Source organism: Miniopterus natalensis, chromosome 2, assembly GCF_054644295.1.
Source record: "Miniopterus natalensis isolate mMinNat1 chromosome 2, mMinNat1.hap1, whole genome shotgun sequence".
Taxonomy (NCBI): Eukaryota; Metazoa; Chordata; class Mammalia; order Chiroptera; family Miniopteridae; genus Miniopterus; species Miniopterus natalensis.
Genome location: NC_142082.1, coordinates 66,237,723 through 66,257,125, shown reverse-complemented (window position 1 = coordinate 66,257,125; position 19,403 = coordinate 66,237,723). Strand labels below are relative to the sequence as shown.

At 33.4% G+C, this 19,403-nt stretch overlaps 1 protein-coding gene and 1 pseudogene across 1 annotated transcript in view; one reads left to right on the top strand and one right to left on the bottom strand.

Moving 5' to 3' along the window:
- PCDH17 (protocadherin 17) overlaps positions 1–19,403 on the top strand; it is an 87,095-nt gene that overhangs the window by 49,618 nt on the left and 18,074 nt on the right. The window lies entirely within an intron of this gene.
- On the bottom strand, positions 17,155–17,896 carry LOC107545206 (small ribosomal subunit protein eS6 pseudogene; annotated as a pseudogene).

The following is a 19,403-nucleotide window of genomic DNA, read 5'->3' as shown; positions in this document are numbered from 1 at the left end:
TGCAAAATGAATGCCACAACAAAGTCTACTTACCATCCATTACCATACAAAGTTACAAAAATTTAATTTGACTTCAGGTCAGTGAAGACTACCAGCCTGAAAAAGATACGTTAGATCTAGCATGCAAAAATCAATGAATATGGGAGTGAACTTTTAAAAGAGAGTGGGGTAAAAATTTACCTTATCTGTAGCTGTGAAAGTTGTAGGAATGGACTTTTTATCTCTATTTAAATAAAAATATTAAGGAATGAAGGATATCCTACATGGAATCATTGAACAGGAGAAAAACATAAGATAAAATCTAAGGGAATCTGGATAAAACATGGACTTTAGTTAATAATAATATATTAATATTGTTTAATTACTTGTGACAAATATACTATGTGAATGTAAAATGTTAATGTAGAGCCAATTGGGTACAAGATACATGGACCTCTCTGTAGTATCTCCTCAATTTTTCTAAATCTAAAACTTTAAAAATTTTAAAGTTTATTTAAAAATTGTAAAATCAGCAGGGGGGAAAATTGAGACCAAATTATGCAGAACCTTAGATGTTAAACTAAGAATTTGAGCAATTTTAATGACCAGTAGGAAACCTTTGAGAATGTGTGGGCAGGAATACAGCATAATTAATGCAGTTACTTAAGAAAACTTTTTCTATGACTGCAGAGACAAATTGTAGGGAAGGGAAGGTAGCAAATCTGGTCAATAAACTTCCATATAAAATGATAAAGACCAGGATTCATGTGGTTAGTGTGAATGGAAAGTTTAAGGTTTCACACAGTATAAATAATTAACAATATTGGCAATTTATTGGATATAAAGTCTACTGGAGAAACAAAGTGTGGGTGATGTAGAAAAGATACAACATAATTAACGATATAGAATAGGGAAATAATATAATTTTAGGTTTAGAAACTGCAGTTGCTGGTGGTGCTAAAATAGGGTAAAGAAGATATATTTGAATTTCCAAAGCTAAATGAAATTTTAATCATATCCTCCAGGAATGTCCCAGGGTTAATAATTTGAAACTTTTGACCAGCGAATAAGGAATGTTTGGAAATTTTGAGCCTACAATGTCACTGTGGTCTCTTTCACAATTTTTTTTTATGATTATTGTGTTCTTATTTGAAATATTAACATTTTTTCATAAGCACATTGTGTGACATATCCTCTTAATGCATGAACAAGAGGTAAAACTGGAAAATTGTCAGCTGCCATACTATCACTTAATCAGTAATCACTAATATGTATTCAGAATATTAATTAATGGTGATAATAGAAGTATAAAAAAGGAACATGGCTACAATCTCAAATTCATTTGATCAAATGAAATTTTAAGCACTTCTATTTTATTCTCATTTACATGTATACTTTTGATTATTAAAAATAATTTTCTGTCCCATATTTTACAAGTGAAAAATAAATCACTTTTGAAACTTTTAAAGAAGAATAAATGGATAGAATTATCATATTTGAAAGTGACCCATGAAACACCAGTTATGACTTGAAAGCGAGAGCTGATGATGTCGATGGAAGTTCCTAGAATGTTTTCATAGGCGATTTGATGAGTTCAAATTAGAAATAACTGTTAGATTAAACACAATCTCAACTCTATTTAAATTTGTATTCTATAGACTTGACTGGCTCTTTGGGGTAATTCTTATTAAGGAAACTAGCTCTTCATTAAAAAAAAAAAATTAAGTTACGTCATCAAAAGAATAGCTATGATGTAGTTCACTGGGTGGGGGAAGGGAACCCACGTTTATTGTTGCTGTGTACAGTGCCTTTCATTAAGATTCAGTAGAGTGTGACTTATAATAATTTATGATTAAAATAGATAAAAGATGTATACATTTGACTACCAATTTGACCATGAATACCTGAAAATAATAATAGAATTTTTGTTCACACAAGAGGATGGATATCACCACCTTTCCTGTGATGAACAGTTTTCTCCTGCCACCCTGCCAGTGTTGTCTAAGTCTTAAGCTGTGGAGACACTCCTTCAGGGGAGCAAAGTCCTGGAACATGATAGATTATTTTCCCCATCCAGTGAAAATATTTTCAGGATGACTGGAATCTTCTAAGACTGTTTGGTTAGGATAAACTGTGTAGAGAGGGGCTGTTTATTTACATCAGTCATAGTACAGTGAGATACAAGCATCTTTGAAAATAATTCCCCCTGCTAAAAAAGCTTAATTCAGCTATCCCCCTACTCTCCCCCCACTTTTATTCTGAAATCTTTAGAGGTTATGGATCTTTTCCTTCTGGGATAGTTAGACATTTGGTGCATTTAAAAAAAAATTAGGAAAAGTTGTATCTGTATATAGCAAGCATAACAAAATTTCCATTTTTATACTAACCAACACATGCCTTTTATTTATTATTTTGGTCAGAAAACAGCAAGATTAGAAGGCTGTTATATCTGAGGTTGATTTTTCTCTTTAATTTAAGATTTTTTTTTTTTTTTACAAATACCTACTGACATTTAAGTATCAGCTTAATAATCAGTTGCATGATTATTTGCAGAAATGCTATTTTTTATATAAAGTTGCTTTAATGTAACATCATATACACAGAAAGCTTGAAACTTTCCACACCATTGTAATAACTGTTAGATCTGAAATTAGTATACATGGCTCTAGTATTGGCTCAGTACTATAATACCAGTTACATATCTACCTCTTTGGCTATGACCCTAATGTTCTAGGTCTTAAATGCCTTATCTATAAACAAAAAGACTAAGCCATATTATCTGTAAAATGTTTTACCACCTTATCATGCTGTGTATTTACACATATATGAAAATTGAAAAGGTTTCCAATTATAAGACTGATTTTGCAGCCTCTACTCAGTTCTTCCAATGATTTTTCAATATAGCAATATGATTCATTCTACACAGGTAATACCAAAACCTAAGAATTTGTTAGAGAGGGAATTTATTTGTATCATTTCAAATTTTCATCAATCCTGCTGTTGTTGCTAAGAAAGATGATGATATATTAATAATTAAAACTATTTCTGAGCAATAAAATTCATTCACTTCAAGCAAAATATATTGTAGAAAGCATAGATAGGAGTCCTTGTGGAGAAGAGGGCTTTCTGGTTAACGTATAATGCAATGAGAGGGACGGCCAGGCCGTTTTCTATGGGAGAGGGTCCCAAGTAGATTCTTTCTCCCAGTGCCATCCCTGCTTGTCTGGCATACTGAATAAAAAGCGCAAAATCCAGCATGGCTGGAGCAGAGGAGGTGAGTTTGAGAGAGAAGAAGGCACCAGGTAGGGAAGGAAGAAGGTAGTAGATAGATAGATAGGACCATATAGTCAGAGAAAATGGAAAGGGCACAATTCCTGCTTAATTATCTTACTGAATATGCTTGTGATTTATTAACATTCTATTAAATGAAAATATATGTACAGAAAGAATATGAAATAAACTTTTTGTCATTTGAAATGAGCTTCATTAACTCCTTACCTCATAACCATTTTAACAGCACCTAGTGACAGAATTTAGGGGGTTGACCCTGATTTATTATCCAAAGTTGCTTATGTTTTAGGGTGAAAACACTTTGAGACAGATTTTTCAGGGCAAATCTAAACCTATGGTCAGCCTAGTATAGGAATTTTTAAAATAATGGAATAAACAGTGACTTTTCAGTTAAACCAAAACATAAGTACAATTGAGATAAAAAGTGATAAATAAAGTTAATATTGTTCTTTTGGGCCTCTCTGCGATTATCTTTTATTGTTACAGTGCCTAACACTTGTATTTTAATTTTAAAAAAATGCAAGCTATTTTTGTTACTCACAGATATAGTATTTGTAGACATCAATTAAAAGTTTAATGGCTTTACAGATGGCTTTGCACATCTCCCCTGTGTAATTAGATGTGGAAATGGGTTGCTTGAAATGGAATCCATGAGAAAGAAGATTCTTTAAAATTTAATTCATAGATAAACAATCTATCTAGAATGATTTTAATTGCTTCAAAAATGAAAGTATATTGTCTTTACATATTTGTCTTTGTCTAAATCAATAAATCTATTAATATGCCAATTAATAAACTAATTGATTTTTGAATTAATGGAAAAACCCATATTTGAATGCATATCAGACTATGTCTTTCTATTTTGAATGTATACTAGAGCTTATTAAATTTTAATACAAGTAAACCAATTTAAGGAGACTTATGGTTTAATAAATGCCAGTGAGAACATAAAGTTAAAATATAAAATTCAGGAAGATAATTTCAACTTGATAGTGTTTCATGGTGCAGACTGATAAAATTCTCTCCTACCATTTTTTTTTTAATTGTCTATTTTCTGGAATTCAGACATTGATATTTAGAATTTTCATGCTTTGAACACAGTTTTATACTTATTTCTAAATTATCTGCAATGTTATAGATAAATGAGAGATTTTTCCATTTTTTCATCCCTGCCCAGGAAGCATACTGGCAGTTTTCATTTTTATACATCGATTGAATGTTACTTTAGCTAGTTGCTCTCTTAGTTTACCAATAGTTAATTATATCTGAATTAACTTTTCATTTTTATTTTTAATAAAATAAAACTTTTCATCAATATTTTTTAATATTGTAATATGCTTAGAGCTTAACTAAGCTAATATTTGGCAATTTTACTTGTATTGAAATAAGACAATGCTGTAGATGAACTTATATAATCTAGCACAGAAAGGAAAACCACATATTGTATTTAACATTCACTTATTGTAGATTACTTTCTTTTTTTTCTTTTTTTTTCTTTATCTTTTTAGTCTTCTTTCATGTTGTCACTGTCAAAGAGTAAGGGAAAAACTGCTTATTTAATTTTTCCAGCTCAGGGTATAAAAGTAAATCTCATTTTTCAGATTTCCATTTCAATTAAAAAGCAAGCACATACAAACATATTTGGCAGTAATATCTATGTGATGCAATCTTTGATTTTATATTCATTTGAACGTCTTTTAAAATCAAATATTTAAATGTCTATTTCTCGTATAAATAAAAATTTTATAAGATTTAAGTATTTCTTCAAGTAAAGAAATAAAGACATTGGCATTTTTCAACTTTTCCATAGTTGAAAAGAAATCCATGACACAGCTTGGACGGGAGGTTGTAATTCCTGACTCCTCAGAGATGTGCCTGTTGTCAGCACTTCCTCTTTGAGATATTTCCACAATTTTCAAATACTAAGGAAGCTACTGCTCTTGAAGTAGTGAAGGTGAACACTTGAGTGCAGATCAACAGTTTATTTATTTCAATGTGATAGTTCATTGTGAATTGAAATAGCATTTAAAGTAATTTTTTTTTTTTTTAAAGGAACATGATGTATTTGCTTACTTTCAAAGATATACCAGGGAGTCAGGACACAAAATATATTTTCTCAAATAATACTCAAGTTTTGAGATTAATATCCACTAATATTTTTTGCATTATTCTTTAATACTTTATTATTTAACTTTCAGCGTGCTATTAGAGGAACTGCCGGTAGATCAGAGTGGAGATGGATCCTATACATTTTATTTGGAAATGGTAAATGAAATGAAATTATTTTAAAATCACTGGGATCTTATTTTTCATATATTGCTGTGAGAGACACAGTAATTCAACATTGCTTTATTTTTTAATGTTTAGCTACACAGAAATATATTTTATATGAAGGCTTAAATTGTTACACAGCACTTCTCTGCAGTCTAATAAGTTTTCTTAATTATATAAGTTTTTTTTATGTTATTTTCTCACATTTTATGATCTTTTATTGTCTTTAGAGGGTATACATATTGTCAGAAAAAAAAAACTAATACAGTTTTGTAAGTCTCTGATTTAAGTGAAAAATCTAACTGTTGCATTTTTATAATTTTATGTCCTATATTCTTTTATAACAATTCAAGTCATGTCTTCAGAGACCAATTAAAGTCAAAGTAATTTGTAAGAATATCTCCAATTTATAAACTGTAGATACATAAATTTTAGAGACCATAATACAACATTCAGTGAAGTATTTTTTAAAGGCAATCTACGTAAAGAATGCCAGAGTAGGGAGGTCCAGATAATTGATGGCAACACATCTCGGCTATTTCATAGCCAAATTTTATATTTTCTTTCTGGATAAAGTTAGAGACAAAATGAAATCAATCTTACCTTGATGTGGCAAAAGTTGAATCTTGACGTAGTTATTAAGATGTGAAATTAGAAGTAACTAAACCATCCCTTGTATGAGATTTATGCTATGTTTTTTTAGCCAAATGTGTTTGTTAAAGATGCCTGGTGGAGGGGGTACCTCTGCATTAGTTTTTGGGGCACAATGAAATTGCCTCATTATAATAGCTACTATCTTATCTGTAAAATTATGTCAGCAGTGACTTGCATACTTATCATGGAGAGCAATTGTGAAAATCCAATAAGTAATAAATATGAAAAGATATTGGTGAGAATAAAGGACTATCTTGTGTTGAGTTTTCCTCTGACATGCAGAGGTTTTCCTGTGAAATGGCATTAGGAAAAATGTTATTAAGCATAAGCTAATTCAGAAGTTAGAACTTTAACTTTCAAAATGAAGTCTGTGGTTTCACTTATTATTGTATAAACATACCTGATATTAGTGTCAATCTTTAAAATAAACTATGTAAAGATAGTATCTTCCCCTTATTTAACACTATCCTGAGGTGAAGTCTCTTCCCTTGAGATTGGTATTTGATTATTTTAAAATTTGTAATCTTTGTTTTGTTTTATTTTACTTTGCAGAAAACCAAAAATACAGTTGCAGTATAAGGTAGTGTAATTGTTCCATTTTCATAGGGTCTATTTTTTCCCCAGTCCTCAGAGAGATCTTATGTAGGCCATTGCCAGATGTATCATTCTAGAGTATATTAATCAAGGTTCTGAATCAGGATGGTAACTCCTGTGTGTCGAAGGAGCTGGGTCAGGATGTTTCTATAATTCCCTTATGAGGAATAGAAAGATATTGGTCTTTTGTGCTATATAAACTTCAGTGTTTTGTATTTTATTAACCACTAGATTGCTGCTCAGTGTACTTGATAAGTAGGACACACTTTTGTTCCAGAAAGTGAAAGTCTCATTTTCCAATTTAATATAATTTTGAGAAAAGTTTCCCACAGCCTCAAGAAATGAAATCAACTATGTTTTTCCTTTTCAAATAAATTAAAATCAGTTATATGGAGAAGAAGAGAAAGTTGAGTTATCTTTTCTCTGTTGCAAAGTATTTGGTATAAAACAATGGCTGCAAGTATGTTGATAATTTATATGTTAAAAAATTAAGTATTTCTCAAAAAGGAAGGACACCACATTTAGGTTCCTTGTAAGTAATTGTTTCTTGTTAAGCAATAGCTTGTTTTTGAGATGCTGCCACAAACAAAGCTTTCATATAAAAAAACAATATAAAATTTCAGTTACAAGTTAGGAAAGAAGAAAAAGGGAAGGACTGAAGGAGAGGGGAAGGAAGGGAAACATTATTTTTGAAAGTAAATTATGTCTTAAAGGGAAATTATATTTACTCATTTATTTTTCAATGAAAACCAACACATTTTTAAATTATAGTTTTCTGATGTCATATATTCCCCCTAAATCTAAGCTTTTCTGAAGTAAAGTTAATTGTGGATAGGATATTTGGGCCAGATTTAAGTATCATGGACTTACTGTGTGGTGGAATACCTATCTGCCATTTACCATGTCTCTACTCTGTATCAACTCTTTACGAATATCATTAGTGTCCTCAAAGATTAAAAAAAAAAAAAAAAATCCCTGTAATCTAGATGTTTTTCCCTTATTACTCAAAACATGATTATCGCTTAGCACATATTTTTGATTTTAAGTCTGCTTAAGATATTTTGTTTCATGTAGAAATAGTGAAGCAGAAAACCAGGGTTCTGGTTTATTTTTGCCACTTGCCCTTTTCACCCTGTATGTTAGTATACTCTTGAAATCAGGAACTGATAACAACTTACGTGTAAATCCTACCTTCTTTAGAGATAAAGTGAAGTGTATTGAAATATGTGGGCAAAGTATGTAAACTCCATAACTCTATACATGTATGATATTATTATAGCAGTTGTTCTGAACAAAAACTAGAAATAGATGGTTGACTTTTATATTTTATTTTTAACTATTACTTTGATATTTAAAACCAGTTTACTTTATAGAGAAACTTATTAAAATATAATATCAGTAGAAAATGTCAATGTAATTTCAAATAGGTTACTTTAACAAAGAAAAATACAGATATATACTCTTTTGCATATAAAAAATGAAGAAAATAATTGGGTTGTTTTTAAACTCCTTAGAATTAATTCTTTGGACTCTAGCTTAAACTATCTGCAGCAAAATATTACATATTTCAAAGCATTAATAGTGAGATTAAAATTTATTTTTATCATTTATACTGAATAGAGGAAGTTAGTGGGCTTTTTTTAAAGCCAGGTATGAGATTTCACACATATTGAGTAATAACAATAGAGATTAGAAAAGAATTATAAATTCAAATTCACAATAAGATAAAAATCATTTTTGCTTTAAATGGCAGTGAAACTGCTGAAGTTTTATCTGTGTCAGTAGAAGCAAGAAGTCAAATATAAAGGTTGGTAGCTCTTTCATCTATTAAATTCCTCCCACATTTACTGTTGATTGACACTCTCAACAAACTGATAATTGCCCACTTAATTTGTTTTAAATAATTCATAAATTTTGGAGATTTTTGAAGTAGATTTGAAGAAATTATTAGGAAATACTTGCATCAAGTGGAATCATTTGTTGGGTTTTATTTTTTTATCTTTTATTTTTACATGTACGTATGTATTTATTTATTATTGAAACTTTAATTTTTTAGAGATACCACTTTTTTATGGTAGGGGATCCAGCTTTTTATAGACACAATCTTCTATTCATTTCAGCACCTGCTTAAATTTTCAGATGCCTTTCTCTCCATTGAACTGCTTGCACTTGTTTTCATTAAGTAAACCCCATGAATTCAGGCTGGCTTTTGATTCTTTTTAGCCCTTCATGGCTATTCAGAGTACCTCTTATTTCTTAATAAAATAAAATGGTTTTTATGAGTATTAGCCATTTTGCATAAGAGTGATTTAGCAAATTTCTGCTTGAGTGTATTGTGCTAGAAATCTATGATTTTCTTTATACTTAAAGAGATATTAATTTTTTAAATCACCTTTTTAGATTTATGTTAATATGTTTTACTTCTACAATATACAACTCATAGAGAAAAAAAAGAATGCAGAGATTTTGCCAAATAAGCAAAATAAGGAGAATGATGTTAAGAAGTCAAATTGTTTCTCATACCCAACATGAATAGCTCTGTTACAATGTTATCTGCTATTTAGGTTTTATGATGCCACATTTCTACCAAAAGTGAACTATGAACCACTTGTTACCAAATCGTACTGCTTGGATAAGAATAACTGTCTCTATATGCTCTATATATAGCTTCCAAAGTCAGACATTCTAGAACATTTTTTTTAAAGATCATAGAACACTAACAATGATACAATATACAGAGTCTCATCCTACAGCTCAAAACAAGTGTGATTTCTTTTAAAGGCCACAAAGCAAGTTTGAAAGGAGGTCAAAAACAAGCAGAACCAAAACTCTGAGTGCGATGTACTTCACATGAAATGAATTTGTATTACCTTTATTATATGAAATCAAGTAGATCATAATCTACTTAGGATTTCCATTGTTCTTTCTAATAAATTAAAATATACTCTAGTATCCCAGATACTCTTCAGTGTCTCCCATGGAGAGCCACGTCATAGCTATGAAGAGTCTGAATTCAATGAGAGTGAACATTTATAATCTTGATAAAGTAGTAAAATGTATATTTTGGTGTATCAGTGTACAAAGATCTCATCAATTACAGTTTTTAGCTTGACCTGGTATATTTTGTGGTGTCATAGGCCTTACAAAATGCTCTGAATTTATTGAATTGATTGCATTTCTATATATAAATATGAAAAAGCTATAGAGGGATGCATGTAGGAAGAAGAGAAGGCTTTTTATTTGTTTTATTTAGTTGTTTGTTTGTTTTAAAATAACACAAGATCCTTTATTTATGTGCTTATTTTAAGTGTCATTGCTGGGTGATAGTCAGGGGAAGGATCAAGTTGACCTGGTAGAGAAATTGAGGCAACAGAGCACATACACGCATAGAGTCACAGTTCTGAAGGAAAATCGGGGCTCAAACATTGGTTTTCAGTGGTTTATAAATATCACAGGGCTTTATTCTAATCTTCCTGAGAAACACATAATAGAATTCAGGCAAGTTTTCCTGCTCATGTGACTGAATTGTGTTCTGCAATTTCAACTACTAACTTTGATCATCTATCAAAATGAATTCACTTATTTTGCAGAAATCATTGAATAATGTGAACCCTTCAAAAATCTTCCAAAAGATTGTCTCTTATTCTGAAGCTGACTCAGCTTCCATTCAGGTCATAGCGACATAATAATCGGAAAGGTTGCCTTGCAGAATGGCCTTGAACCCTGCCAGACAGCTTTCAGAGCTCAGGAACTCACGTGAGCAGCAACCTTCCTGTTCAAGTGGTCTTTGGAACCTTGTGGAAAACCAGAAAATACCAGCTAACCATTTCATGTCCACAGTTGAAAGGAAAAAAAAAAGAAAATAATTAGGAAAGCTTCGACATCATTTCCCCCCCACTCAGATTCAGTTCTGTGTAAACAGAGCTCCATTTTGGCAACTGCTTAGCTCAAGGCACAGATTTGAAGTATTAGAGATAATGGCAGATTTATTAGATTAACTTTTGTGGGGATCTTTTAGTGTCCTAGATAATTACTAGCCATGGTAAATCTGAATGGTTTCGGCTTTTATTATTATAATGTGTGCATTCCCTTGGAGGCATTGATGTGTCAGAAGAGGTATTACAAGGTCTATATTTAGTGACATTTCATTGATTTGTGTGTGTGTGAGAGAGAAATGTTTCATATCTCTGGTTTTTTCTTCCCCAAATTAAAAATAGGGTGAAAGTTCCTTTCTATTAATTTCCTGAATTTTAAACAAACTATTCTCTCAGCTATCTATCTAATTTTAATTATTGATCTGTCATTCTTTGATTACTCAAGTGAGCACCACCAGAATCCCTTCATTAAATTTGCACATTGTATTTCTCCTTTCTGATTTGCATGATTAATTCACACTGTCTCTTTGCATACTTGTCTATTGATTCTGAATATAATGTCTTTTATCCTTTTATCTTTATGCATTGTTTTTACTAGCTGTCTACACCTGTTGTCCAGGCATAATTATTAATAGTGGCCCCTATCATTTTCAAAAAGACCCTTGTTTGGACAATACATTATGTGGTCATCCTGCTGTGGGTGTATACAACAAAAAAACATAAAAAGAAAAAATACATTTAGACACACGTAGTGTGGGAAAAGAACTGTACCTGGGAAAAGGGGGATAATTTTTGTTTTGCCACTATTCTGGACCTCAGTGTTCTTACCTGGAAAATAAAGACTTTGCTTTGCATGGTCTTTAAACTTTCTCTCCTCCCTAAAATATAAAGTATCAGACATGATTACATCTTTTTTGAGATTCAAACTACGCAAAGATTGTATATGCACATAAACAATAGCTGCAGGTAAAGAAGCTTAGGTGGATATACTTGATTTAAGAAATGACCTGACTGTGCGAATATTTGCTTTCTTTTGTTTGGAGTTATGTTGCTATTGTCCAAATACTTTTAGAAAATATAAAATAAATTTATTAATATAACTATTATTTGTGTGAGCAGTGAGTCACACACTTGGAAACCTGAACCTCTAAGAAAAGTTCAGGCGAAACAGTTCTCAAAATAGGGGTTTCTCTACAGTGTTCAATTAAGAGTTAAATAAGATGTGCTTTTTCTGTGTCACCATTTCTTAGAATGTCAGTAAAGCATATGTAAATTATGAATAGAAGGCAATCTAAAAATAAACCTTATTTTTCTCTTCTAGTATTAAGATTTGATGGAAAAATTTTAAAAATGGAATTTAGTTTAGTAAAACAATCAAAGAAAGACAAAAGCTAGCATCCCTTTTCAGTTTATCAAATTACCTTGTCACAATATTACTTTATTCTTTGCCTCTGGGATTTTTATTACATAATTTGTAGAAGTGGAGGGTGGTAAAAGAATCTGTATGTTAGACATGGGAATACGTTCTAATCCTACTTTTTTTTTTTTTAATTAAAATTTTAAAATTGATTTTAGGGAGAGAGAAAGAGAGGAAGAGAGAGGAAAAGATAGAAACATTGATCAGTTGCCTCCTACATGCATGCACCCCAACTGGGGATCAAACCTGCAACCTGGGTATGTGCCCTGACCAGGAATAGAATCCTAGACCTTTGGGTGTTTGGGGCGGTGCTCCAACCAAATGAGCCACACTGGCCAGGGCCCTAATTTATTTCTGACTTGTGTGTGGCCCAAGTCAAATTGCCTTACCATTTTGATATTTCTCAGGTTTTCCCACTAAATGATCCCTAAATTCAGAGGGTAGTAAATGCATACTTGTGAGTCTTCTAACAACTGCTAGAGATACCCATACTTTTTCTTTCTGTTTTATAATAATATTTGTTTTAACAGAAAGGAATGTTTTAAGTTATTTTCCGTTTAGTAATTTTATTCTTCAGGAAAATGTGTCCTGTCTACCTTTAGTTTTGTGTATCTTGAACACACTTTCCTGAAAGAAAAGCATAGAGATAGATAATCAACAGCTCAGGAATTCTGATTCCATTCCTTACAAAAATACCCTAGAAGGAAAGAATAGTATATTTGTGACCTTGTAACCTAGACTGTAAATTAATACAACCTCCAAAAGATTATATATGTTACTCATTATATGCTTAAGTGTGGGTGAGAAATGTTATATTGAGCATATTAAAAAAAGCATCAGCAATAACTATGGTTTTCGCTCTGTGATGCTGAAACATAGAATCCCAAAATGAGTAGCTTTCACTTGCCAGAGGCTATGTATTCAAAGTGAGTTTGTGTCCAAATTGTATTGTGCTTCCTCGACTTGCCATTTCTGCCCTAGCATAGCCTAATGGTAGCATTCATTGAGTGGTTTTCTCGAACTGTTCTAAGTGCTTTACATATAGGTGCTCATTTAATCCCCACGACAGCCTTGTAAGAATATCCCCATTTTAAAAATAAGGAAGTGAAAGATACAGAAGTTACACAGTTTGACCTAGAAAACATGTAGTGAGGTTTTAGATCCAGAGATGAGGTTTGCTAAATTCAATCTCTGCTTCCCCAATATTCTAACTGCCCAACATTATTGATATTTGTAGGGATCCAGCTTTAGAGATGGAAGTTTTCAGCTCCCGAGACAGAGCAGGTAGCTAAAGTAAAAAAATGGTATGACTACTCTCTCATGGCCTCCAGTGGCCTCTGACGGTACAATATGCAGCTGTGTGTAGCAAAACAGGCAGTGTCTGACTCATAAATGACCCACATACCCAGGACACTCTCCCTGCCTCATTGTCTGACACATTCCAAACCCCTGCTGCTCACTGTGTCTTCAAAAAGTAGGAAAAGGAAGGAGCTAGTAGAAGCAGGCACAGCGAAGGATGCTGGCAGGCTCCCGCGTGACACTGGTCGTTCGGTTTCTTTGCAGAAGTGTGCATGCATGTGTGCGTGCAGAGGCACGTGTGTGTTTGTGTATTCTGCCTTAAGTGTGTTTTTATATCATCAGTTTATTTAAAATTTCACAACTGAGACAGTTAACTCGTTTTGTAAATGTTTCCATTTTGTGAAGATGTGGACTCTTTGGCCAAGAAATTCATTAGAAAATGCATAAAAGGTGCGTTATTTTTATCTAAATTTTGAGAAAATTTTGGGTGTGTTAAGTCACATGAATTTGGATGTGATTTAATCACCTTGCTTTCAGGCTTGTATCCATAACATACAGCAGAGAACTGCTTAGCATAAAACAAAGTTTTCTTGAGGGAGGGAAAATCTTTAGGCGATTTGGGAGCATAGTGAACTACAGGGGGAGGGGTGAAAGAGTGTTAAGTGCAGGAAACATAAGGAAGGAAGAGCAAAGGAGGTTGGAGTAAAACAAACTCTTATTTCTTATATATTCATAGAATCACTGCTGTGTCTGGGAGGGAGGGAACACTGCCACTGTTTTATTGTTACCTGTTGGTAGGACTTCATATTAAAGCCAAGTTGGTATTCTTAGTACTATAGTGAGCCACCCTATGAGTTTAGCAGGTTTTTGTAAATTAAAAAAAGAATCTATTTTACTATGACTTTTTAAAAATTGATTTTTTTTTTTTTTTTTAGAGGAGGAGGAAGGGAAAGAAAGTGAGAAATATCAATGAGAGAGATACATCAATCAGTTGCCTCTCATGTGCCCCCAACTTGGGATCGATCCCAAAATTTAGGTGTGTTCCCCAACCTGGAATTGAACCTGGGACCTTCTGGTGTGCGGGACAGTGCTCCAACCACCTGAGCCGCACAGGCCAGGGCACTATGATTTTTTAAAGTAATAAAATCTATTTTGGATTTCCAGCGTCAGAATAATGAAAAAACTTATAGAACATAACTCATTGGTGATTGTGAAATATATGTTTGGTAGTTTTGATTGCACAGACCACTAGTGGTGTTTGTTTTCTGTAATAAGAATAGTGACTTATCTTTTTTCTGTTATTGTTACTGTTGTTAAGGACATTCACAGAAAAAATTTCAAATAAGACTTATTTCTGAATTAGCTTGATGTTTTAATATTCTTAGATACCTGTCCTCTGATTCCAAGTCTAAAATGAATGAGAATTCAGCTGTAGAGGTTTGTAATCTCTAGAAATTTAATCACCACCCAGCCTGTACCTGTCAGTTTGTCACTTTGTTTTGACATCAAAGTAATATGGATTAAATGATTTCCCTCTTCTCTGTAGCCATCGTCAAGGATAATGATGATTACAGGGCTTATTATGTCTTCCTGACTTTTTGGTAAGCATTACAGATTACAAAATCTGCTCATTAAAGCAGTCTAGTAGTCAGCAGAAATTTTGTATAAAACCCAAAGTGTATTGAGCATTTTTCCCCTTTGATTATAGTTCTGATACTATGTCAGTTTTTAGAATCTAACTTTACATTATTTTTCTGGGTCAGCATAATGATTGAGAGCTAAATATCAAGAAAAAATAATTTAATAGCTGTTTCCCATTGTAAAGCCTGGCTCGGTGACTGAAATCCCTACCAAGAACCCATGGAAGCCTAAGATGTAGGCATGGCATTTTGAAGATATTATTTGAAACAAAGTGACAAGGGGTAATTTGCTATGCTACAATAAAGCATGAATTGATTTTTTTTTTTCATTTAAAGAAACTGAAATAACTTGGCAGAAAAATTCTACTGTGAACAATACAACAAAACAATGAGAGACATTTTCTTGCATTTGTGTATAAGGTCCTGTCAGTGCTTATACATAGATTTAGTGTGTGACTTGGATGGATTGGTCCTTAAGCTTTGCACTTGCAAAGGGCACATAAATACTAATAAATAACCTATATATATGTACATATATACACAGACACATATACATATATAATATGTAACAGGTTTGTTTGTTTCTTTGCTTGTTTGTTTCAGTCTTAGGTATTTCTACAACAGGCCAGCTGTGAGATTTGGCTCCATTTCTTCTTAGAACTACTTGACATTGAGTTTTCTCCCTTCAACAGCATTTATTTTCTTTTAACAAGTAGTGTGTTTATATTAAGCAGAGTGTTTTTATTAACTGAATGTTTGTACCCCTCTGAAATTCATATGTTGAAAGGTACAACCCAATGTAATGGTATTAGGAGGTGAGGCCTTTGGTAGGTGATTATATCATAAGAGTAGAGCCCTCAAGATTGGGATTAGTGCCCTTATAAAAGTGACTCCCTTTCACCATGTGAAGGTACTTGGGAAAGACAGCCTTCGTGAACCAGGAAGTGGGTTTTCTCCCAACACGGAATCTGTAGGTGGCTTGATCTTGGACATTTTCTCAGCCTTCAGAATGGTGAGAAATAAATTTCTGTTGTTTATAAGCACCCAGTCTATAGTAGTTTGTTTTAGCAGCCCAAAGGACTAATACAAGTGTCACATAGAAAAATAGATGATTTAATATCAATATATTGGCACATAACATGCAGAGCAAACATAATGAATGTGTGTATGTGTGTGTGTACTAAATTAATGTAAAAAGAAATGCCTTCGGTAATCATGCATGTAACTACTGCTGATGCACAATATATTTTTGTGAAATTTAGGATCATATGTTTTAAGGGAAATATATTTTTTATTTAAATGAAAAATGTAGTCAGATGTCTCCTACTAAATGTATAAAAATTGAATATTTTAATGTTTGTGTATTTATTCCCCCCAAAGTGGAAAAAATGCATTAATATATGCCTTGAGATAATGTTGAGTTTCTGTGCATTTGAATCATCTATCTACTTTATCCATAGTAGGTTTCTAGCTAAACACATTCATGCAGTTTGAAGCCATATTTACAAATATGGAGATATCTTTTTTCCTTACAAGAGACTATTTTATTGTTAATTCAAATACTCATGCACATATGTACACATACCTACAGTCACACATTTTAATAGCCCACTAGTATACATGGAAATTGTTTTTTTAAATCCTTACCCTAGGATATGATTTTACTGATTTTGAGAGAGAGAGAAAGAAAGAGAGAGAGAAATATTGATGTGAGAGAGAAACATTTGTTGGTTGCCTCTTGAATGTGCCCCAATCTGGGGTCAAACCCACAACCTAGGTAGGTGCCCTGGCTGGGAATGAACACACAACCTTTTGGTGTACGGGACAATGCTCCAACAAACTGAGACACCTGGCCAGGCTATACATGAAAATTTTAAGCAAGGTTGCTATACAGATGGTACTAAAAACATAATTAATATTCATAAAATAAAAAATAATACAAACTGAAAAAAGAAGTCAGCTATCTTATAAGATAAGCACAAAGAGCAGGTATTTTAAGAAAATAGTCTCTTTCTAATTATTTGGTAGGATTTGGAACAATCTTACACACATACACACTTTTTCTAGGTGATTTCAGTTGAGTTTTTTTTTTTTTTAATTTTTGTTCTGATTTATTTGTTAGTCTTAGAAAATCTCACTTTTGACTAGACTCAGAGGTAGAAGCTCGCAGAGACGTCAGCCTCCGTCTCTGGGCAGTCTGTTCCTGCGTTTTTTCTTTGGTCTCCTTCATTCTCTTAGACAAAAGTTTAGAATATTCTGTGGCCTTTTCCTTATTTTTCTTAGTACGCTGTTTCTTCAGAGCAATACATTGACGTTTGTGTTGCAGGACACGTGGAGTAACAAGACGCTCAACCTTGGGCGCTTCGGTCCTAGGTTTCTTATCATCTTTGTTTAGGGGCTTTCTCACAACATATTGGTGTACATCATCTTCTTTAGAATGATTACAAAGTTTTTGGGTTCTGTTAGCTCTTTTTTGGCCCCAGAGTATGAGGCACTTTAGTATTAGTGAGACCAGGAATCTTTCTCCCCGTTTTTTTTACAATAACCAAGTTGAGAACACTGAAACTGGCATCCACGTGCAGCCCTGAACAGATTTGCACTTTCTGTCTCCTGTCCTCCTTGGTCTGCAACAAGAATGCCCCTTACTCAGCAATAGGCAGACATGGCCATGAGCCAAATACTTGCTCATGGGGAAACCCTGTTTGTGGTTCCCAACCCTGATTTGAACCCCATAACCCTTCCATTCTTCACCCAGAGTGTCAGCAGTAACTTCTGTGGCCATATGCTTCTCAAAAAAAGTTATGAAGTTTTCATTCATTGTCCACTTCATTGAGTTTCCCGCAGCCAGCACCTGGGAAAGAGATGTTCAGCTTCATCCTGAGGCAGCCGACTGCCTCCAAGGCTCCACAAAAAAGAGATCAGTTGAGTTTTATGCTCAGTAGCAGCAACATCAATTTTACTGGCATGTGTAGTTATCTCTTGTGCCAAATTTAGTTTATTTATGAATCATAATATAGAAGACAACATTTTAATTTAGTCACATTAATCTTGTTTTACTTTCCTAGAATCTACTTTTTAATTTGTCCCATTTTCACTCATGACAGTATTGCTTTGCTATCTGGATATTTTATGTCTTGAAGTTTCTTTTTTGGCAGTCTGTATTAGATTCCTAGGGCTGTTGTAACAAAATACTACTAAGTGGGTGGCTTACAATAACAGGCATTTATTCTGTCACAGTTCTGGAAACTAGAATCCAAAGTCAAAGTGTCAGCAGGGCCATGCTCTCTCACGGCTCTAAGAATGGATTCTTCTTTGCTTCTTCCTAGCTTCTGGTGGTTGCTTGTAATCCTAGACACTCCTATTTCAACCTCTCTTTTGGCATGATGTTCTTGTATGGCTGTCTCTGTGTCTCTTGTTTCCTCTCTTATAAGGACAGCAGTCGTTGGATTAGGACACAGCCAACTATTAACTTAAGTGACTTCATCTTAAGTAATTATATCTGCAAAGACCTTATTTTCAAATAAGATCACATTCTAATTTTCTAGATGGACATAAGTTTTGAGGGAGTATTATTCAGCCCAGCCTACCCTCTGGACCCCCAAACTCATGTCCATCCCAGTTACAAAATTCATTCACCCCCTCCCAACATCATCTAAATGTCTTAACTCTTTCCAGCATGAACTCTTAAGTGTCAAATCTCATCTAAATATTAACTCAAAAGTCCCAAATTTCACCACTTAAATCAGGTGTGGGTGAGACTCTGGATGTGGGTCCCTCTGGGACAACATTCTGCTCCTACCATAGACCTAGCAAAGTAGAAAGCAAGTTACAGGGGTTACTAGTCTAAAGGAAGCTGGCAATGCAGCAGGGCAAATTTCATTAGGTTTCAAGGCCTGAGAGTAATTCTTTTTATTTTTTTTAAAGAGTTTTGATTAGAGAGAGAGAGAGAGCCCACATCTCAGGTGCCTGACTGGGAATCAAACCCGCAACACCTCAGTGCTCAGCACGATGCTCAATCCACTGAGCTACACCGGCCAGGGCCCTGAGAGTAATTCTTTATGTCTTAACATTCTCTATACCTTTACGCTCACTTGACCCTCTGGGGCAGTAACCTGTCTTTCCTAGTCCCTGTATCAGTATTCTTGGGGTCATTTTTCTTTCATTTTGTCCCATCACTGTCCATCTCAGTCCACGTTAGCAGTGTTTCTGCTAGTATAAAATTCTCATTAACTTTCTCTTCTGTGGACATTGAGATAATCCACACCATTAGACAAGAGTTTCCTCCACAGATCCTTCATCAATAACCCCTTCTCTAATCCTGACTTACCTTGAGATGGGTGATTGGACCCCTAAATTGCAGGCTTAATCACTATAGCAAATTAC